General features: G+C 47.5%; 1 long non-coding RNA gene across 1 annotated transcript; it reads right to left on the reverse strand.

The window, feature by feature from the left end:
• Positions 1-26: 26 nt before the first annotated feature.
• LOC119381234 (uncharacterized) lies at positions 27-15,574 on the reverse strand. Its single transcript, XR_005181328.2, has 4 exons — positions 15,435-15,574; positions 5,441-5,555; positions 2,828-3,100; positions 27-170 (listed from the first exon to the last, which is right to left on the reverse strand). It is a non-coding gene; the product is annotated as an uncharacterized LOC119381234 (long non-coding RNA).
• Positions 15,575-18,861: the final 3,287 nt, after the last annotated feature.

The raw sequence follows: 18,861 nt of genomic DNA on the forward strand, positions 1-18,861 counted from the left end.
GAGAGAAATGCGTTGTGTGTGCAACCACGAGGAATTTTATATTACAGTAGTGTCTACAGTGCCACTAAGGTACGAGAAAGAAAGTTAAATAAGAAAAACCATGATAAGAAATACGAGTATACAGTTAGCTCCATTGCCATCGTCGGTAGGGATTGAGGCCGGTGCCTTGCCTGAAAGAAAAAAGAAACAGTGAATATTTAGTGGCATTTGCGCTTATCATTTGGCTGCCAACATAAAAAGATGTAAGCATGCTGATACGTTCCGCACAAATTACGGGACTACCTCGCTCTGTCGCTGATACTTATGACAACGGTGCAGGGAATTTCGCCCTGTTAATGCTCATTCACAGCTGTGACTATCACCGGTCGCGCGATCATTTACGACTGGTGACCAAAAAGCGACTCTACGCGACCGACATTCACACCTGCGTGCGACTTGTGCCTGTCGACACACAGACACACAGTGTTCACATTTGACCGCATCGCTATTGCTCTGCAAAAAAAAAAAAGCTGACGTCCTGTTCCTGCGCACGTGATTGGTTCTGAGGGTTGCGACTGCAGTGGCGCTACTGAAAAATCGAGCAGCGAGCGACTGAGCCAAAGCAACCGCTTTCCGACTAACTTGGTCGCGCGACCGGTGCTGGTCGCAGATGTGAATGAGCCTTTCGGTATTTTCGAAGTTTAGACAACACAAGTAGCATCAGTCAAACGTTTTCTTTTCCCTGCATTATTCATGTATCGTGCGCACAGGTATCCAAACAAACATCTAAGGACACACTGAGCTTGATGTCTTTTTGTTTTGTTTTTTATGACACCTACACATTTGCACGATAATCTTTCTGCGTTATTCCTAACGCGATTTGGGCAGCTAGTTCGTCGAGTAAGTGAAGTGAAGTTTTATGTTCCTTTCAAGCAAAGTAGGAAGCCAGGGCTAAAGGCTGAACGCCTGACAAAGGCCCCGGCTCCGTTCTACAGATTGACTTCAGTCAACGCCAAAACATAACTGAAAATATAACACAATAAATTCATAAATCATCTCCGTTTGCAAGTGTACAAAAAAAGCTGTTATTAAGCATACAACAATGACAATGATATTATACAAAACATAGACCAGAGTCGAGTAAATATTTCATAGCTTCCTTTTTAAACATTTTCAATGAAACATCAAAATTAACGTTTGTCGAGATTTTATTAATGGCCACAGTTATCTCATAAGTTAAATTTTGTTTGCCATAATTAGTACGCGTTTTAGGGACCCGGTGGATTTGTTTCCGAAAATGGTATGCATCATTAGACAAAGTAGCGTTTTGAGTGTGTAAATTATTGGCCTTAATATACTGTAACAGACGAAAAAGGTAGACTTGGTTCAATTTAAGCAAATCATAATGATGAAACAATGGCAAAGTGGAAAAATCTTGGGGTCTGCCGCAGTAACCATGAATGCATCGCAAAGCTCTCTTCTGATAGTTAGTAGTCGTAGTTGTCCCCCATACCAGAATACAATAGGTTAGGTTAGAATACACAAGCGCATAGTACAACTGCAGTCTCAACCACACGGGTACCAGATCTTGTAGAGACAGCCTACACTTTTGCTAATTTCAGATAACTTTGACACATGTGTGTTCCAGGAAAGGTTCTGATGGAACCAGACACCGAGAAATTTTATGCAATCAACCTCGCGCATTCTTACGCGTCGAAATTGGATGTTGACCTTATAGAAAGCTGCAGTATTAATTGGCCTAAAAATAATGTAGCTAGTTTTTGATAAATTTAAAGAAAACATATTGGATTGTAGCCATGACTGTAGGTTACATAAGTACCCGTTAACCATGGCCTCAGCTCGCATAAGAGATTTGGCTGTAAAAAATATGTTTCTATCATCAGCGTACATGATCATGTCATGAGAACCTGGTAGTTTGGTAATGCCATTGATATATATTAAAAACAATAGTGGTCCTAATATAGAGTCTTGACGGACTCCGCAAGAGACAGTTAGCCGGTTAGAAGTGACGTCATTCACCCGCACGTACTGCATCCTGTGGTGTAGTATTCAAGCTCGATCGTGAGGCGTCTTGTTCGTAACACTGACCTCCGATATGTGCGGCTCAAAGTTTTTTTGCGAGCCGTTGCGCAAGATGCACTTCTCTAGAGCCGCTGCAACATGGTGGCCTTGTATAGAAGCGTCCACTGTTAAAGGCAACACTCGCGTGAAGTATATGCCTAGATTTAGATCTCTTGGAAAAGCATCGTGGCTTAGATTTGCATACGACTACTGGTGGTTGACAGTTCTGACTCCTTTTGACAGGCTAGTGTCGTGCACGAGACAAGTTTCCACGTGCACTTGCATTTAGGGGGCCAGCAATATGAAAGGTGCTCATTTGAGTGTTCCCTTTAACAGTGGACCATACTGTACATGCGGATACTTCGTCATCATTCTTTTTCCTTTCCTTCTCCTCTCTTAGTGTAGAAGACAAGGGCAAGCTAGAGCTCAGGCTGGCCGATCTGCTTTTAACTTTCAGTTTATAATTTCATTTCATTTCCGTTAACTATCTATCTATTTGCATATCTATCGCGTCTTCTTGAAACAAGTGGGCTCGAATTCCGAAATTAATGGGCAGAGATACAAGCGCGTGGCCACTGCCGGTGGGTCTGCAAGTTCTGCTCTGTCCATACTCTTGTACAGCACATAAGCGTCCACCCACATGGATCAATGAATTGAACTGCCTGTTTCCGTCTGTATAGCGACCTGTGCCACAAACGTGGGCGTATGCCGAAGATGCGCGCTTTAGCGCAGCACTTTGAAGCAGCAGCAGCGAAGCGGCACTTACGGACAGCAGATTGTGAAGATGCTGCAGCAAAAGGCGGACATGGCGTAGCGGTTACCGAGGGGCTGACCCGAGGATGGGCACACGCTGCACCACTGGCGGGCGCTGTTTAGTAGGATCGCCGCCGAGCATCTCTCGGTCTTCAGCGTTAGCCACGCCAACGGCAGCAGTAGCAGGAACGCCGTCAAGATGGTGCTGCCATTTCTTCGTTCCACCCGGCCCATGACGACCAACACGTGCGCCCAGTCCAGATTAGTACAGTTCAACTGCCGGGTTCTGAAACGTACCGCAAGACAGTGCTAGACGATTCTCCAAGAATGTCAAAGATACTATGTGACAGCGCGTGAGGCCTACGAAGTGAAGGACGGAATCAGAATGCTAAACTTCAATGCCAGCGAGACTGACCGACAGTTAGGCCATAGCATGAATCATTTTCAGCAAAACGCACTGACAACGACAGAAAAGAAGGCGTTTTCCCTTCATGCCATTGTTTAAAAAAATACAGTATGCGGTCTTATGTGTCAAAACCACGACATGATTTTGAGGCACTGTGGAACATCGGATTCATTTTGACCACCTGGTGTTCTTTAACCTACATCAAATCAAAGTACACGCCCCCGTGGAAATGCAGCCGCCGTGGCCGGGAATTGAACCCGTATCATTGAGCTTTGCAGCACATCTTCGCCTGTGTCGACACAGTTTACCAACGAGCTCAGGCAAACAGCCAGGTCACCGACACGTCTTCCTTTGGAACAGACATTACGCAAAGTTCTCTCATCATGTCATTCATAACATCGCTGATCGTTATTACTCGAACCCGCACACGTGTGCTGTAGTATGTCATTTGCACGATTTTTAATCCTTTCTAAAGCGCTCCTAAGTGCACAACACCAAATGCAACTGGACCTGCTCAGTGTTCACCAGCTTGGTGACCGCGCCGCATCGCCAAGCTGCTCAACAAAATGTGTTCTGAGCTTGACACCGAGAAGTAAAATTGCCCCTGTTATTTATACGTCACCGGGACACGCGTAAGAGAGGCTACATTGGATGGCATAGCAAATCGCGGAAGCCTATCTGCCCTCATTCCGCACGTGCAAACGCCATCCGGCAGCTGTCGCAAGGTCGTTGGCGCTCGCACGTAGAAACCCTAACTCAGTGGCGCGCTGTGCGTCACGGTGAACACACACGCACGCACGCACGCACGCACGCACACACGCACACACGCACACACGCACACACACACACACACACACACACACACACACACACACACACACACACACACACACACACATTGAAAAAGGTCGGCATGAATGAAAGCGTACACTGCTTGTTTCTAAACACTCAACCGGTGGCATCCAGCCTATCTCTCAAATAGCCTGAAAAGCTAAAGAGTAACACAATTGGTTAGTTGGTTGAACAACTTTATTAGGGTCCTGCAACGCGCATTAGCGCTTAGCGAACACAGTGTTTATCTTTAAAACACCTGCATTTAAGATGTTGGTGCCCAAGTGTCACACCGACTACTTTTCTTCCATTGCGTGATAGCAAGAGGAGTAGCCCTAGAACACGAAATTATGGACAAGCACACGTACGAACATTCACGTACTCAGTCTCGGTACTGCTATAAAAATGGTCACGCAACGGAAGAGATCACCAAAGCAAAGATGTTCACAAAACGTGTTCACACGTAACAGAAGAGTGCAGCCTTTTTTCCCTCTTGCAGTTCAAACGTAGATTTCACGCACCGCGTTTCGATACAAAATGTAATGGTTATGTATTATGGCAGAACAGCGCAGTCTACGGGACAGGGAAACACACAGGACACAGTGCTGACTATCAACTGCAATATCTCTTTTTTTTTTTCGATGTATTTATTGTGATATTCACGTTTAGTAATAGCGCTAACTAGTTGCTGACAGCAGCAATACAAATCCCACTCTCGTTACTAAACCGCTCCTTTTGCACATTATTGACGTAGTTTATCTTCAATCTTTTACCTTACTCAGAATTGCCTCCTCGAAGCGCCGAGCGGCGCCGGCGCCCCCAAGAAACAAAAAAAAAATTATCCTGTGCATTTTTTTTTTTACCTCCTAGCGGTAATGTGCACATTTAAGCCGTGAGGTTACATGTACTACCTCCGGCCTAAAGCTATAGCCTTGCCCTTAATCTCCCGTGGCAGCTAACGCAAAATCCAATTTCGCATGGCCGTGCTAACGACGCGAATGCAAGCGCTTCTTTATTTTTGCTCGCAGCTTCAAGACCTATATGTTCAGAAGAAAGATGCCGAAGGGCCAAGATTAAAGTGGCTCTCCAGGAGGATGAGGAGGGAAAATAAAAAAGAAAAATAAAGGAGCGTTCCTCGAGGCACGCAAACATTGCCGAGTCGCGACTTCACTGAAGACCTCGCCGCATCCCTGGGACAGCTAATAAGGGCAATTTGAGGAAGAAGACTCGGAGACGAGCCGTGAAGGAAACGTCCTAGGGATTTGCCTGGGGCTGGACAGGGTCTTGGCACGCCCCTCACCCCCCCCCCTCCCCATGAAAGATAAGGAATAAAGAAATGCACACGTAGTTCTAGGCGGCAAAGTGTGCATAAAAACTCATAGTACTCACCCTTGGTTGATGAGCGCAGGAAAGCGGGCAAGTAAGTAGCAAACAGTGACCGCGTCGCAGCCCTATATAAAAGCTTTCTCCGGAATTCACGCCCAACTTGCGCGGTACAGAGACTCTGGGGGCGACAGAGGAAGAACCGTGAGAACCGGGGCCTACTTTTAATTAAGCGCACGACAGCCGCAGCACCACCCAGGCACACACACAGACGCACGATGTGTTGGCGCGCGCGTGGATCCCCAAAAAAAGTAAGAACGCGGCGAACGAAAGTGCGAAGCTGGAAACGCGGAACGACCTGCCACAGCGACAGTCTCTAAGTTCGCTGGTGTGGTCTAACTTTGGGGACTGCCGACGATTATTGGGGCGGTCGCCCAACCAACTCTCCTGTTGACACACAATGGTCGGAAGACGAGCGCGTTTCAGGAAGCGGCGGGCCCGTCAACGGCCGACGAAGCGCACGAGCGCGGGTCGATGCACGGTGCTTTGGAAAGTGGAGCGGCAAAGGTGCGGGCGCGTGTTGATCGACGAAGACATACAGGTGCGATCGGGCAGGCGCCGCGAGCTCATTGCCTCCGCAGTCTCGTCAATGCCCGGGCGAAATGAAAGGCAGTGTGATTGGTACAGGCGGAGCTTAAGCTGGCAATCCGATCTGGTAATAACTCCACCTGCGCGTCGATATTGCAGGTCATGAGGCGCCTACCACATGTCTATAAGATACGTGTCAATTCGAGTAGAAGACGCGGGATCTTTTTACGAACTATTATCGGCCCTTCTTGGACGTCAGCCAGACCCAGGTCCAGCTTGTTACCTGTAAGCAAAGAGATAAAAGTGTAGAGATTAGAAAAAAAGTTGGAAAACGTTGTGAATTTATCACCTGGTATGAAGGTCCAGAGCAAAAATATACAGTCGCCCACTAAGGTATCTCAGCTTCAGGAATTGCGAAAAGCGCGTATCGCGTTTCGGGGGCTTGCACTATTAGAAGTATTGGTGTTGCCTTATATGCCATCTGCTCAAGCAAGCTGAAATTATGTCAGAGACACGGTGTAATCGGAGATGGAAACGCTGGGCCGCCCTTAATATCAGTAACCAATATGCGTTCTTTCGAGAGATTTAACGCAAGTTGTAACCGTAACATTTACTGGAGGCGCTACAACGCCCCGTCAGCACCCACACTCCACTTAGCATTAATCAGTACAGGCCACCAGTAAGCGCTCCCAGCTTAATGTTGCAAGAGGTCTACCGAAAACCTGTCGCTTGGCGTTGACTGTGATCCCACAGTCGCTTCTGCTCGCCTGTATTAACATTGGCGCAACCCCAGCGAAAAGTGTGGTTTTGTATCAACGTATAGACTCCGTAACCGAGATGCCACGGTCACACAAATGGTCACCGGCTTACGGTGATGAATAAGACAACGGGTGTTGAACACGCGTGTCAAGAGCAGGTGTTACCAACGAGTGTTACCAACGGGTGTTACCAGCGGACGTTAACAGCGAGTGTTAACACAGGGTGTCAACAACAGGTGTTAAACAAGCTGAAAACTACAACAGGCCACATGAGAGCAGTTGTTGCGTCCTCGCTGCTGTTGCGTAGTATTTAATGTCCTGCGTAGCGGCATTAAGCCCATGCCTGTCTTACGAGACAGGCGACCGACACTTGCGTTCAAGTGGCAGGAATGACGCAAGTTTAGAAGCGAAATTATTCGGCGTAACTGTCCCTAGCTCTCGCATAAGCGAATTCTTTTCCCTTCATGCCACCCGTGCAACGAAAAACAAAGTCAACTGACCAAATAAAAGAAAATATACAAAGACCGTGTCCTGTAATCCCGCACCCAAGCTGCCTTGTCGAGCGATTGCGTAAGAAAACTGCGCCTGTAATTAGCTTCCGAAAGAGACTGGTTGGAAAGTATAAGAACGGAAGGCCGAATCTCAAAAGTAAAATGTATATAAAAAATGAAAGGCGAAACAAAATTGTAGAGAACGTGTAGCACGCTTTAAGCGACGCAAGAAACACAAAGATCGCGCCGCTTTTGAGACGTTTCGCAATTAAAAGGAATCTTTGTAATTAAAGCCGGCACCGGGAGTCTGCCTCGCTTCAGCGGTCCAGGTTCCAGAACGCGCGAGGAAGAAATACAGGCAAAGTAAAATAGAGTGCGAGCGAGATTGTTGCGAAATAAAAAGAGAAACAAAAGGTAGCGCTGGAAATGAGACGAGCGGACAAACAAGTTCGCGCCGCAAGGACAACGGTGCAGTGCACGCGGCGCCAGCTTTAATTTGCAGATTCGGTCAAGCGTTTATGGAGCAGCCGATCCCATCGCGAGGCTCCAAAGGATAAAAAAAGAAATGAAAGACCGAAGCCCCGAGAGGTACCGCGAAAAGAAAGAAATAACGGTACAAAGAGAAAAAAAAAAGGAAAGAACGAACCCTCCCTCTGCATATGCTAGGTGAACGGCCACTTCAAATGCCGCCGCTGCTTCGATTGAGTCGCCGGAGAAAGATTGGCCATGCAAATTGGCCGGGGATTTCATTGCATGTCCTCTCCAACGACCCGATCGCCGAGCCGTGGTCCTTTGGGCGTAAGCAAGCCTTCAAACGGCCAGCGGTACACACGCCGCGTTTAACATGCCCCGCCTCCTCTCCATCTTTTATTCTCTCTTTCTCTCCCTATCAATCCGTCTTTGTCTCGGTGTTCAAATAGAGTGCATATCTAGCGAGGGCATTCGTGTTCGGGAACACTCGCGTTCTTTGAATGACGGAGGAAAGCAAAAGCGAAAGATGAGGACGTTCTAAATGTGTTTCGAGGCTTTCGCGTTCAAACGACGTGTGTAACTGCACTTTTTTTCTCTTCGCGGGAACCATTTGAATTGCGCTCGCAGTTTGTACGGCACGAAAATCCTAGCTATCAAGCAAGCGGTCGATTAAACTTGTGCGAAAAAAAGAAGGTGAGATCAGTTTGCAGTTTTAAATCGTTAACTCGAGAGCAACGTTGTTTACGGAAGGTCCAAATCGGTAGTGGACCCCAAATTACGAAATTTCTGTGAAAAAAGCAAAGAATAAGATTTCGATAGGTTACTCACCGCCGACCAAACCGTCGTCGTCAACTTCCATCGTAAGTTCGCGAAGTACAAACACCGCATACAATGCTGCTGAGGCGGCCACGGCTGACCGGCATCCACACTTCGGGGCTTCGTCCGTTCGCCGCTAGGCGCCGACTCTGTTCGATCTCGCGGCCAGTAGCTCAACTTCACCAATAAAACTCTGTACAAGAGGCAACACGGGGCGTCGTTCTCTTTAAAGCAGAACGGAGAATAGGTGCGCGCGATCGCTTGCTTGTTTGGAAAACGAAGGTAACCTTATATCGCAGAGCTAGGAAGAACGTAACATCGTTTTCTGCATAGGCTAGCAGCAGTGGCGTAGCCAGTGGGTGGCACACCGGGCCCGTGCCCCCCTCCCCGATTTTTATTGTTATTTTTTTTGCCGTAGCATATAGAGCACAAGATGACACTCGACCACATCGGCTGCCTGCCCGGCCCCCACTTCAGATCAAGAAGGTGCCACCCCCCCCCCTCAAAAAATTAAAAAATTTCTGCTTACGCCCCAGGCTCGTAGTACTAATTGCCCTTTGCTGCACATAAATCATCCATTACGAAAGAAACGGTTTATTTAGTATCGTACTCGCGGTAGTTTTCGGCATGATTTTCTGTCGGAGTATTAGTACAGAATCCTGCGGCAGTGCATACACCTTTTCACAGAAGGCTCCCTGGGCGCCGCCATAATCCCCTCTGGGTTGTGGTAAATATGTGTGACCGCCAAAAACGCACTGCCGAGGCAGTGACGTTAGCCTTTGTACTCCCGTGCCACAGTCCAGAAACAAGGCGTTTCTTCTGTCGTGAAAAGGTTTACAGACCAGCTCTATAAGTCGAACCCCAATGTCGATGCATCCCTGAAAGTTTGCCTTTTTTCTTTTTTTTTCATTTGCGCAGCTTAACAGGAAAGCGCACAAAATGTTGTTATATGCTAACCTCTAAATACTTATGACTGATGCTATCGCTGATGAATGTAGACGAGGCAAAGGAGCCATGCTTCTGCCTCTGTCTATCATCCGTCATGTTGCCCCAGTACACGCAGGAAATCTCGGATGCATTCGTTCTTTTGTCAATGTACCTCGGTATTACAAGTACAAAGCTCTGAATGGGTGCTTCAGGGCTCAGTTTTCCAAAGCAAGATTGTCGGTATGTTGTTGGTTATAACGGCGGGGAGACAGGAAAAAGTAAAAGGGAAAAGGGTGGGGGAGGGGGGTGCACAGCAAGGTCATATAAGCGAGTAGCTATAATTAGAAGCTGATAAAGTTGTTATCCTCTCAAAAAACCAATCTTGTAGTCGCCAAGAACGTATTTTATGCCTTATGCAGGTCAAAGGCCTCTTCTGCAGGCGAAAGAAAGGGATGGGGGGGGCTAAACTCTTCCATTGAAATTTTTAAATTTTGCAGGTGTATATATGCACACGCATACAAACACGCACGAACACACATAAAGTGTGGTCGAACACGCCCATTCCCCCCGCCGCCTAAAAATATTTCTGGCTACGCCTCCGGGGCAAAGCCGACTATTCGGTGGCTAGCATACGCGTTATTGCGAGCGGGCTCTGGGTAACAATACACAGCGTATCACAAATGCACAAAGTTCTCAGCCCTATTTTACGTACTTTGGTGTCGAGAGTTACGGTTTTGGATATATATCGGTCTAGCTGCGTGTAACAGGTTGAAATAGTAGCCTGCGGCATTCTGTACGAAAGAATCATTCTGCGTGGTCGTTGAAGCCCTCATTCGAACGGTGGTTTCCGAAATACTTCATTTCAGACAGCTATTGTACCGTACCGTCATTCTGGCGAGCGTGGGAGCGAGAACAGCTTATCAGTGCTCCATATTCCGCCACACACGCCTGTCAGTTCATTTCCGTGAAGTGCGAATCTTAGAGTTCTGAAAACATTTTCTAGAGGAAAGAAGGTATACCCTTTTCGATGCGTTCAAGTTTTCGAGTTTGCCTCCCACGTACGGAGCATCTCTTGCTGAAGTTGCTATGAAACTTCGGTTCGAGCCGCTTCCTCCAGTGATATCTCTGCGAAAAGTACCTGCGACGCACGTGCGGTGGATTTGACAATATGCCTGCGTGGAAGAGCTCAATACAGCTATCGCTTTAATAAGAACATTGGGACACTACAGAGTCCCGGATTCTTTATGTCTCTATTGCAGTGCACAGAAGAAAGGGCGAATTGTGCTCGTAGCTCGGGCGTTTAAACGTCGCAAGTGCGTCTAGAAACGTGGCTACTCGATGAGAGCTTTAGCTCTCCGTGTGGACATTGTTGTCTAGGTATCTGTCTCCTGCGAGCGATTTCTTCGTCCGGTGCTTGCAAACGTCTATACATGCGTGCGTCTTCTGCGATACATATTAGCACATATAGTATACATATATAGTTTACACCTATACGGAGCAGAAACCTGGAGACTTACAAAGAGGGTTCAACTTAAACTGAGGACGATGCAGCGAGCGATGGAAAGGAAGATGACAGGTGTAACCTTAAGAGACAGGAAGAGAGCAGAGTGGGTCAGGGAACAAACGGGGGTTAAGGACATCATAGTTGAAATCAAGAAGAAGAAATGAATATGGGCCGGGCACGTAGCACGTCGGCAGGATAACCGGTGGTCATTAAAGGTAACTGACTGAATTCCAAGAGATGGCAAACGCGTGAGGGGGAGACAGAAAATTAGGTGGGTAGATGAGATTAAGAAGTTTGTAGGTATAACGCGGCAGCAGAAAGCACAGTACCGGGTTGATTGGCGGAACATGGGAGAGGCCTTTGCCCTGCAGTGGGCGTAGACAGGACGATGATGATGATGATGATGATGATGATGATGATGATGATATAGTTCATTTCCTCGCAGATTTTTGTTATAAACGGATAAATAACAACGTTTCCTTCCGTAACTCTCTCCTCCACCTGGATTCCGCAGAACGGTTTCAGTGATAGTTTGTTAGCATTCTTTTCTACACGATGCTGTGTTAGACTACAGTGATCGCTATATTAATATACAAATAAAGTGGTTACATAGAAAGTGGAGAGGAGCTAGGAGAGGGGAGGGGAGAGTGGGAGATAGGGGAGGGGGAGAGGAAGTGTGTAGAGAGGGTTTGCGCACGCGCAGTAAGGGTGGTCACGCAGCACACCACCGGTTTGAACTCCGCCATAAGATGCTTCGCATCTAAAAAAGGTTTCACATTTGCACGCTCCCCGGTGCCGGGTCTTTCGCGCGCGACGCCGTCACTGAAATCTGTAACTGATAAAAGCTTCGCTTAAAAAAAAATAAAAGTTTGGACATGTGTTCCGCAAACAAGAGGAGAAAGCCCGGGGAGGATACAAATCAATAACCAACCGAAGGGGGCGCTTCGCTTTTCAGGGCGGCGGAAGTGGGGCTTCCTGCGGGTGACCAATCATTACTTATACACGGCCCCTCATTCTCGGACAGAGGGACGTTACTCTTCGCTAATTTGGAAGAACAGGATGCGGATAACGGTGAAAACTACGCGCGGGGCCACTTGAGAGAAGAGCGCCCCGAGGTTGCTTCTTGTTTTTTGCTCTTGTTTTCGTTACGCTCGAGGATAAATCTGCTGCGCGTAACTTATCCCGAGATATTTATGGGCCTCATTAGAGAAACGGTACTGTTCAATACGAAAGTGGAGTCTCGAGCACCGCGTAATTCACTGTAATTAATTGCTTGGCGAAGAAGAAGAAGAAGAGCACAGACGTTGAAAAGCAGCTCGGCACTTTTATCAGCGGGCACAAAAAAATTCTAAAAAAAAAGAGCATATTTTTAAATATTAAGCGCCTTCGGTTACAGATTGTCGGGAACCATATTAATGAGTCAACAACGGCAAGTAGTAAAAATGTGCACAGCCACTAGGCAGCGCACGCCGGAAAGAAAGAAAGTAAGAGGGGAAAAGCCTCTTAGGTCTCATCCGTCTTTCTTTTCCCGTTTCGCGGTTACCTTTACTCTTTTGTTTGCTTTTTTTGCGTTCCTCCGGCATCAGTTTAAGCGCGGATTATTATTTACGGGCAATGTCAAGACCCTCAAATTTTGAAATTCCGCATTGCTTCGGCGTTTTAAATTGCGAAGACCAAAAAAAAAAAAAGAAAGACCCCGTGCTCTCAATAATTCTTTAATTCGTATACATAATATATCTGTTCTTTAGATTACTTTATATTTAAAGCTTTTATAAACTTATAAAATCGCCCAATTTTTGGCCAATCCCGCACAGTGCGTGCAAGCCGCAGAATCTATGCGAACATCAACAGGAGCGTAGAACTGCACGGCATGAATATTCATTAGTCTTTACCGGAGGCCTAGCCCGGGCCAGTAAGTTCTCGCTGGCCCCTAATAAATTTGACTGCCTACCTAACTACCGTAAACATTCTGCCACCCGGATTTTGGCCCATCCCCCTATGTGGGTGAGCGCCATCAGGAAGAGGATATCATTATCATCATCATCAAGCGAAACAGTAAAACTGATTTCGTATAGGTCACCTACAATTAGCAAGGCCGTTCACCGATGGTGAGAGTGCGAGCCCGAAATTTCTAGTTATACGGCATATAAATGGCCACAACACAAAACTTTATCAGCTTAACGTATAACACGGCTGAATGTCGGTGATCCAGTCATGAGTAATGCGAATACACCAGATTATACGAATCAGGCGTATTACCCCAACTAACATGCATCAAGAGCAATGCGTTCTGTCTAGAGATGGCTCCAACGCTCGGCAGGACTGTCGCTGATGAAGAGAATTTCTTAGACTTCGCAATATGTCTCGTATCAATCGATCAATCAATTGAATGGTATCCCAGAAGTTTGGTTAGAATGGCAAGAGTGCTGACTACGCCTGTTTCTCCTTCTTGCACGCGCCACTTAAGTGGTACATGTACGGTTCCAAAGAATCGTCTCGCTCCGTGATTCTGGCGGATATACGTGCACGCACTTGAAAAGCGCTAACTGGGCTTCACGCACTCTGGCCGCAGGATATGTGACTGAAAATACGGGAATAAGGTGCTCGGAAATCTCGTCAAGCTCACAGGGAATTTCGGGACAATTTTACAGCCGTTCCGTCCGGATATACGCGTCACTTCACAGCCAACTGAGGATTGAAACCTGGCGCACAGCTCCGTCTTTGCAGTAACGTTTCGGTCAACGCAGAGCAGGATTAATTAATTAATTAATTGTAATTAATAAATAACGCGAGACTTCCGGGGCAACATCGAGGAAATTCGCACGACAAGCACAAGATTAAACGCACGTCAGGTCCCCTTTCTTGGTGCGCGGCAAGCACATGATAAAGAAAAATTGTTAGTAAGGGTGTGCGAATATCAAATTTTTCGAATACGAATTGAATACGAATATCCACCTTCGAATATCGAATCGAATATCGAATATCAAAGGAAAAATGCCTCCACAGTAACAATATTTTATTTAACATGTAGCTATTTGAAAAAAAAAATAACATTAACAGCCTGACTGGCAACACAACATACACTGCTATCTCCAGAACACAATGTCCAGGCTAGCACAATGCCCATCACAACACAAGCAAATATCACGGCACAATGAAAGTAATGACTAGATGTTATCATGAAGAAATATGGGTTGCTCCACATGATCAGGCAGCAGGCGCTCCCTTCTAACAGAGACAACCCCCCCCCCCCCTGCTACTGAAAAGGCACGCTCGCTTGGAACAGAAGTGGCTGGTATAGGGAGGTACATGGGGCAAAGCTTTGCCAGACTGGGGTATCTGAAGGTGCCTACAGTCCGCCACCAGTCACATGGGTCACTGTCTTTCTTCAGAAGTGGTCCCGCATAGTGAACGAGTGGTAGTGCGGCACGTTACGGCCGCATAATATTGAAAATGTACGGTTACATGATCGCCAACAGCGCTGCACGTCGGAGATGCACCAGCAATAAATCATACGTATTGGGGCGCTCGTCGCAGACAGATATCGTGCCTCCGTGTACTTACGATGTTTATCGCTCCTCTCGGCAACGTTTTTAGCGATACGAACGCAGCAGAAATGTAAAAGACGAGTTATCTTATGCATGATAATCGAATCGCATATTCGAATTTTTGGAATATGCGAAGTTATCGAATATTCGAAACTTTTCGAATACACGATTTTCCAATCGAATACGAATATTTCAAATGTAATATTCGACGAATATTCGAAACTTTCGAATATTCGCACACCCCTAATTGTTAGCCAACTCAGTCATTGTTGGATTGACATTGAATGAAGACAGTGTTCTTGTTAAAGAAGCGGACAGTCGACATTACACAAAGCTAGCCAGCATTTAGCCAGTATTAGCCAACAGTTGGTCATTATTAACCAGTATGCAAGTAAATACAGTGATTGCAACATGTCAGAAGTCATCGTCAACATCGTGTACATCATGCCCCGTTGCACAATCATGGTTAAACAGGCTCGGGAAGGACATCATCTCCAGAAATGTGTCCTCTAAGTGAAACCGTAATCAAATGTTTGATTGTACCTCGGTTTGGAGGCAACACTCGCGTGATTGTTGCCACTACGCCGCACGCGCCCCTGGCTTCTACCGCCGGCCCACTCGAAACACGAAAAAGAGGCTCGTCAACAGTCCGGCGAGCACTCATTAATCGATAAGCCGCGGGGGACCACCGCCTCGCGAGCCACCTCGCTCCCAAAGGGCTGTTATATACCGGGCGACGGACCGCGGGTCAACGTCGTCGCCCACGAGAAGGGAGTGTAACGGCATGGAGCACAATGCCCCCTTCTTCTCGAGCCGTCACCCCCTCCCCCTTCCCCCAAGCACCTATAGTGGCCACCCATAGATTTATCGAGCCCCGTGGCCGGAGACGGCGCCGGCGAGGCGCCCACGAGCCCCGGCGATCGGAGGAGCGAAGGCGCCGAGACGTCGCCGCCCGACCTGTCAGCGCATTTCCCGTCGTCGATGGCTCGGGGGAGGAAGAAGCTCCCGACGATGAAGAAGCACCGCTGCCTTATCGAACAACACCATCGCTCGGCCCTCGCCGAGCGACCGATTCGCTGACGTGGCAGCGGGCGACGCCTCCCGTTTGCGGCCAAACTGACACCGCACTCAGTGTCGGCTCTCCGTGATGACGCACTCTGCAATGTCCGAGAGCCGTAATCGGAGATGGCCCGCTGTCCGCCGGATATCTAAACGCGGCGTCGCCTCGGTCACGGTGCCAGTGACCGAGGCGTCCTAAAAAGTGGTTGTTTGCGCTACAGTTCCGGCCACTTGAGTGGGCAATGTTGAAAGCCTCTGTTAGAGGAAGGTACGACCACTTGATGTCGGGATGTGTTCTCAGGCGCCCCCTGCCTCCCCTGCTCCACCCAACCTTCAGTACTGTGCGCGGTTAGCGGTACCTTGCGCTTCACGGCTTCTACCATTTTGAAGATAATACATTGCTCTATTCACTCCAGCGTACACGTTGCCGATTTCCTAATCATTGTTTTCGGCGTCCACTACTGAGTCGTCAGTATCGCCAAACTTCGCCTGCGCTCCTGCGTGCTGATATAAGAGACACGTTTTATCGTTCCGAAAGCATATTGCAAGGCACATTGTTCGACGGTCCCAGCTTCGTGGTAGCTTTTTTTTTTTTCTACACGCTTTCGTTTCCGATCTCGAGGTATCGGTTTTTCCCCTTAACTCTTATACGAGCACGCAACAAATAAACGAAACAGCTTCTGCGCGCAAACACGAAATGATGGGCCTATAAAACACGAAGGGCTCATGGCCACCACATTAAGGGAAGCGAGAGAGGGGGGGGGGGTGTTTAGGCCCATGCCTCGTTCGGCCAAGAAGCGCTGACTGTCTCGCAAAGTAAAAATGCCCTACGTAGCAAAAAACGAAACAATATCAGTGTGTCGGAAGAAGTTCTTGGTAAGAGGGAACTCTTCAGTGGTGAGAAAGAGTCTATGGTCTAGACTGCATCTATTGGCGTAAAAGGTGGCCGATACCGGACGACCGTGGCGTTCTGGGGCGCCAAGAGCACAATCATCCCTTGTAAGGAAAAACAAAAGGGGAGAAGCGCTAAGCAAGTATATCACTGAGCACCGGACGGTCCAAAGAGGCCTAAAAAGAAAGGACACAAGGTGAGAAGGCGCCGCTGGAAGGCTTGGGGAGCGGAGGGTTCCACGGGGAACGGGCTCGGGCCGAGCGTTGTACTGTGCCAGAGAGGAAGGCATCGTCGTGCAGCCCTCTTGTTGTGAGAGGCGCCAAAGAGTGCGATTACCATTCGTTACCGAGTCCACGAGCCGCCATTCGTTTTGAAGGCCTCGCGGGCGACGCCACCTCCGCAGTTCTCCGCTGAGCCCTATTATACGAGCCCTTGCATGGCATCGCCTCTACCTTCCACCCCCTACCCCCCACGCCCCTCCCTCCGATCTTCCACTCCGCAGCTGCGGCAGAGCGAGAAGCTGTAGCGCGCACTTCCTCTCAGAGCTGCCGCACTCCGTCTTACTTCCTGGCTGGAGTGGTCCCGGCCTCGCTGGGCGTTGGCCGCAAGGTCGTTTCGGTAACGGCCTCTATCGTCGGCGTCATTTGTTTGCGTAAGTGGAGCGACATTCACAGCCCGACTTTAAGCTTTGGCTCCTTCCAAGCTCGGCTTAATGACTACTGAACGACACGCGACATGTCGTGTTTTTTTTTTTTTAACCTTTCTTTGCCTCTTTCGCGGAGTTTGGCGTTCATCGTGTTCCAGCTGCTGGATATATTAGTGTTATTACGTACAGATATGAAGGTTATACAGCATGTGCTACGAAATATGTGCCCTATAGATAACTTTGAGCACTGAGCATGTGCCACTGAGTATGCACATTCTTTACCAACAATGCTCAGAACAGATGGCACGCACAAGAAGCAAAAGGTGACTGCTGCATAGAAGAGAAGGATTGGGCCACAGAAAACTGAAGCCGGCTACGCGAAAACAAGATTCTTTTCTACAGTGATTCATATCTTATTTGATGAAAATTAATTCCAGCCACCTAGTTCCCTTTTTTAATTACTATTCTAGCAAAATTAATTTGTAAGAAATCGTCTTGTTATACAAAATAAAAAGTCATTGTGATTTCTAGATTTTAAATATTTTTTCTAAGCTACCCGATTCTTGGCCAATCCCCCTGAGTGGGTGTGAGCCAGCAGTACAGTATCTACATCTACAAAAGCGCGTATAAGTAGTACATTATTTTCGCGTCATATTGTACAAAGGTGCCTATCATGATACGTTCCGTATCCTATATTACATTTAACATTCACGCAAAACATCAAAGAAGGCTTCGCGAATACTGATTTCAACGTCAACGTGAGATCCACAGATTTTTTTTTCCTGTGTGAGAGCGAGGCAAATACCATTAATTTTCGCTACGGAGTACCTCTTGGATATCCTTATGCCAAAAGTGCAAAAAGTCACGGCGCTTAGTTTTTGCGGTGCTCCAGGGCGCCCACTGACAACGTAACTGTTTGTTAGTCAATAGTCCGTACCCGGCATCAACAATGGAGATAGTTACATGTTCGGCGGGCCTGTTGTCAGGTTGTACAACGGTACACTATGTAGGGCGCCAAGGTGTGGACTAAGCTCGATTCGCGACCTCAAGGAACGTAGCATTTTCTCCAAAATTCCAGCTTCTTCGCCTCCTCATCCGTTTTTTGGGTACTTTCATATGAAGGAAAAGGCTACTACCTATTGAACTGTAGCACACGTTTTCGTGCTTTATTCTGCAGGAGGACAAATTAGTTTACTTACATGAACCCTCCAGCACGTTTCAGATTCGCGGAGTTCAGTTCACCGGTTAGGTGGTAGGTACGTCAAGCGACTTCACGTGGTCTAAGCCCGATTTGTAGGATATTGGTAACTTACGTTGACATCCAACATTCTCGAAGCTCGCCTCGTTCGACTGTGCCACGCACCAGGGCTAATCCGAGGTGGCTTTCAATCGTCAGTGAATTTGTGAGCTTGCGCTTCGCAAATGTTTAGCGCTCTGAGCATGCATTGAATAAGTTGCATTGTTGCGGTCTCTTAAATGATGCCCCCCATTGCGAGTGGTCGTATTATTTGTTTGTGGCTTACGAAGCTTATACCCATAGCTTCATCTACGTCGTGTTTCATTTTTTTTTCTCTCTTGTGGCTCGTATTTCTCCTACATTTCCCCCTCTTCTTCTTTTTCTTGAGGCAATGATATCGCTGTGCCTGAGATAAACTAGAAACGTTGCCTGCATGAGAGATGAGTTAAGACGACGAAGCAAAGTGCTTTGATAAGTTGTCATATTCATTTTACTTATCTGTATTTCAACCTCATCTACAAATTATGCCATCTATGTGTAGGTACCCACA

Source organism: Rhipicephalus sanguineus, chromosome 2, assembly GCF_013339695.2.
Source record: "Rhipicephalus sanguineus isolate Rsan-2018 chromosome 2, BIME_Rsan_1.4, whole genome shotgun sequence".
NCBI classification, from domain to species: Eukaryota; Metazoa; Arthropoda; class Arachnida; order Ixodida; family Ixodidae; genus Rhipicephalus; species Rhipicephalus sanguineus.